The following is a 5,000-nucleotide window of genomic DNA, read 5'->3' as shown; positions in this document are numbered from 1 at the left end:
GTGAGGAGATAGTTTCCGCGTAAATAAATAAACAATTATAAACCTATCTGGTTGTTGTGCATCTTAGTTTTAAGTCTCGATATTTTCTCCGGGTTTATATGAATGTGGCATTTTTATCTATTTTGTATGTTAAGTTTTTTTTTGTGTTGTCTATATTAATATCTTTAGTTTGGTTGTTATAATTCTAGAATGAAGTGATGATTTAGTTTTAAGGAATATAGCTAGTAAGGTTATGTTTTGAGTTATGTCCATTTGTCTAGGAGTCTGGTTTTAGATAACGTAAGGGGAAAGTTTGTTTTATTGAGACATTTGTCAGTTAGAGTGATTCAAGGGTGTGGGGGTTGTCCTTGTCACATCCCGCCACATTGCTTCTCCCGACGAACCAGCATTGCCGTTTTAAAGGATGTTGCCAGTATCGTTTAACCCATTCCACTGCAGCCTGGAGAAGAGAGGTGATCCTCTCAAAACATGTCACTGATAAGTTTTTTTTTACCTAAATTGTGAACTTTAAATTAAATACTCAACATAGAATTATCCTAAATTTGAATTCCTAGCCATGAATGATGACTTTTGCTCAATTACTGGCAGAACGCAGTAATCCAGAAAAAAAGATCATCTGAGCTATCGAGAAGATAGACTGTAGAATTAATGCTACTTAAGCAGCCATTATTTTTCTCTCCTTCCTCTCCCATGTTACCAAAACTCTCACTTGCTCAGGCATTTTTAATTGCCTTGGTATATACAGTATTTCTTGGATATACCCCTAAACACAAAAATTATAGAGGCATGTGTCGTCTTTCAATAATCATTACCGTGAATTTTTCTGCAAGATTTTCCAAAACTTCATGTAGCGCCAACCAATGTTTCTTTTTTATTTCTCCTTTTATGTTTTACCTTCAAATCTGGCTCTCTAGTAATTATTAACTGGTCAAGGTCTATAGGAGCTTATGATTATCCAAGTAATTTTAACCTCTCAATTAATCTTCATTTTGCTCTTTTTTTCAGTCTTTGTTTTTGTTACTTATAATTTTGAACTGGATTTATGATTAAAAGAATTTTTACCTCCCTATTTTGTTTCTCTCTCCACACCCATAGACATATTTTTACTCTCTCTTTATTTTCCTTTTCCTGTTTTGTCATCACGATTGATTTACTCAACCCTTCAAAAATCACCTATTCTCGACCCATTATTTTTGTCTCACGGCAAAATATCCGCTGTATATCAATTTCCATTCCCTGGTTTATTGTAAATATGGATTTAAGAGCACCAATAAAATATCATTTAATCTTTAAATTATAGGCGTTACAAGTATTGGACAAATGTTTGGCAGAAATATTTAACTTGGTGATGACTGAATGATATCTCATCCAGCAATTTGTAAACCCATTCATCTCGTTTCCTCCTGATGGAAGTAAAAAATGAAAACTATATAGGTATGAAACCTACTAAACCTCTTTGTATAAATAATAGTTGAAAAATCTTATAAGGAAATGAGAAAAAAAATGGAATACGTTTCATGGCCACTGAAAATAAAGTAAATTATAGATTAAAGTAAGGTTAGGAGAAAGTAAAATGAAATGATAACTTATATCAGCTATTTACTATTGTCTCTATCCTAAGAATTCTTATAATTATTCTGTAGAAATCATGTGTTTCCACTAATAAAGTTCTTTCCCACATTCATTTTCACAAGATTTTTCCCTATTCTTGTTTACTTCAAGGATTCCATACCTGTGAAGAACTTTTTTTATCTTTGTGTCACTTACCATTGTAATCAAATCACAAAGTATTACTGCCCTTTCTCGCTCTTCATATCTTTCCAAGATTCAGATTCAGACTATTTTAAAACCATTTTTTCCCTCTGCATTCATGTTCTTGACCATATAACATCACTCTTAGTAGCTTTACTTGTGTCATACTCAATCATCCTAACCCAATTTAAAAAAAAAAAAAACATTAATTTTTTTTACCCATCCTTGTTCCGATGTAATATGTACTCTTCCAAGAAAAAAAAAATATAAGCATTAACGTCCTCGAATAGATTATTTATATAGGAAAATTAAAAGGATTAATTACTGAGATAGGATTTGAAACTATTGATTCATGGCACTCGATATCAGTAGCCAAAAGAGTGGAATGAAGAATGAAGGTACAATTCCGAGTACTTTCATGTAATCTCAACACATATTCAGAGTACTGAGTAGAGAACACCTAAAGTTTTTCAAAAGATCAAAACTTTTTGGACATAGATGAAAGAGTATTAAAAAAAAAAGTTTGCTATGCTCAAGGAAACTGGGTAAGACCATATAAAATATAATCGGTTTGAATCATGGGAATGATAAAGAAGGGATGGAATTTCTATTATTTTGTCACAATATAACTCATGGAGATATAATATAATCTACTTTGATAAGATATGTATGTGAACTTGATATGTAAATTAAATGCCTCTGCTGATGATGATATTTCGTATATATCGTATTGTTTTTCACTTGTTTCCTTCATTTAAACCCCGACTCTCTATTGTGATTTCCCCAGTTAGGTCAAACTATGTTTGAGTTATAAATCACTTTTAGTATTCTCACCATGAGATGTGGAAGGTGTATCGATTTAGCACGACTGTGCTCTCCTGTTCTAATGCGGTGGTCTGTTCCACACAGATGTATAGATCTACATACAGAAAGCTAATAGGAATTATAAGCTGTCACGAAAGTTTTGAGTAGTTCTGGGGGACGTAAGGAAGTAAATCATAACGGAGAGGGGATGTTTGAAATGAATGGCTCTCTAGTATTTGACATTTAATGTATATAAGGATAGCAGGGAGTATGAAGACTTACTTAAATACATATTTGAGTAATAAAAAAAAAACTAGAGTTTCAGTTTAGCCTTATTATTGAGAAATGCAAGAACCTAATTCAACGAACAAAAGTCAATGGATTATCTATAGTACGCATAGGTTATATTTGAAAATATGATGTGAGAAAAGGTATAAATAATACGTCAACATGCATAAACTCAAATGTGTATAAAAGGTCAATGCAACTGCAAATGGAGAACCATTAACTTTGTTCCAGTAAATATCTAATGTATTGTTGGAGAACTTAACTGTTGATATTATAGAGATGTCATATATTTTGCATGGATATTTGTTTAAAAAATATAGAAAAATTAGTGATAATAATAGAATACTCGCTGACAGGACCATTTTCTTGACCTTCTCCAAACATGGTAGCACTCGTAAAAATCGGCGGATTATCATTAATGTCCTTAACAACAATTGTTATGATAGCTTCCGCCAGATAACTCGGCCTATCCTTCCCCCGCTGCCGTAGTCGCTGAGGTCTGTATTAGCCCATGGATCGGACGGGTCAATTGTTATGTTCTTGGAATTGTGGGGATATTCGTCATCACACCCAACGTCTATCACAAAACTTCCCAGTCCGTAATGATTTTCAGAAGACTGTTCATCGTCTTCTAGTTTCAGTCGTTTGACTTTTCCTGATTGGAGTCCTTTCTTTTTATCTCGTATTTGGTAGTTAATCCTCATTTCTGATTCGATTTGATTAGCTTGATTGGATAGATTATCTCCGTAAGCTGAAAGTGGTTTTGCCGTTTCAGACTTATCTCCTGTGTCAATAATGTGGGAACTGATCCTTTTATTCTTCTTACTCCCTATTAATGATATAATACCTTTTTGTACATATTTATCAGGAAATGTATTTGTTTCCTTAATCCCTTGGTGATATTTTTTATTCCGCGCTGATTTCCGTAAATTAATATTTTTCTCTCCTGTAGATCGAGACTGATGTTTTCCTTTGATATCGGAGACGCGAAAGCCCGCTTTCCCGTTTTCTCCATGGCTTAGTTTGTTAATGCTCCGACGCCCTTTATTGTTATGTTCGCAAGAAGATCCATGACTACCTATATGTTTGCCTTCGCTTCCAGTCTCAGTGAATTGCTTTATGGTACTCAGGGGTAAGTCATCACCCTTTATCTCTGAAAGGCATAGCAACTGAATGTTGATATTGTCTTCAACTCTTCGCGTATCAGGAACCACTCTATTTTCCAAGGCTTAAAGGCTCTGATAATCGGTGACTGGCAATGGTTTTCCGAAGATACTGCTCTTCTTCAAAACTTTCTTCCCAAGTCCCTTTTAACATCTCTCCCTGCCAGAAGGTGTGTCCGCTCATCTCTCTTGCTCCTTTTCTTATCTTTTTTTTTTCTGCCACACTTCCCACTCATGATCATCTTTGGCTTTTTTCCTTCTCTTATTTGGTAAGATATCCTGCCTCTCTGATGTCTCTTCACACACGTCGTTTAAATTTGGCCTTAACTTGAAAGAGGAACTCGGGCCTAATTTAGACGCAAGAACTTGTCGTTTGTTACGAGGGCGATTCCAAAGAGCCTGGCCATCACGGACCTGCACCCGAACCTTCCAGATGGATTTTCCCCAGGGTGGGTCTCAGTCCAGAGCCTGAAATGAATGACAGAAGAAAAACCTTTAAAAATATGTATTCATAATTCGTGAAAGTCCCATTACATACAGACACAATCATTCATGATTACTTTCCATATGTAGAGTTTCATCAACAATTTTGGAGTTTTGATTTTAATTCTTCCCATAATATAACTCGTGGGTAAAAGGGGGAGATAAGAATAGAACAAATAAAACATCTCTTTTCTCTGTTAAAACTAAAAATATATCCTTTTCTTAAGCCAAAATCTCTCAGAGGAAGGGAAAGTTTACAAGAGGAATACGTTGAATTATATTATAGTATAAACTTCCTAGCAATAAATGCTTAGTTTTCTGTTGTAAATGTTTCTTAAGAAGATTTTAGCCCACCATTCTAAAACCTAAATATCTAATTTGACTACAGTAGTGTTAGGTTTTAATACAACATGATGTTATGAGAATAATTTGTTTTATGTGCCAAATACTAATATTACGCATTGGTCAAATATGCTGAAAATACTCGGAACATCTTGGTACATATACACA

General features: G+C 34.2%; 1 pseudogene; it reads right to left on the bottom strand.

Moving 5' to 3' along the window:
• LOC137639664 (neural-cadherin-like) overlaps positions 1-5,000 on the bottom strand; it is a 69,365-nt pseudogene that overhangs the window by 23,727 nt on the left and 40,638 nt on the right.

This window comes from Palaemon carinicauda, chromosome 4 (genome assembly GCF_036898095.1).
Source record: "Palaemon carinicauda isolate YSFRI2023 chromosome 4, ASM3689809v2, whole genome shotgun sequence".
Taxonomy (NCBI): Eukaryota; Metazoa; Arthropoda; class Malacostraca; order Decapoda; family Palaemonidae; genus Palaemon; species Palaemon carinicauda.
The sequence above is the reverse complement of the archived record's forward strand: the minus strand, read 5'-3'. Positions and strand labels throughout refer to the sequence as shown.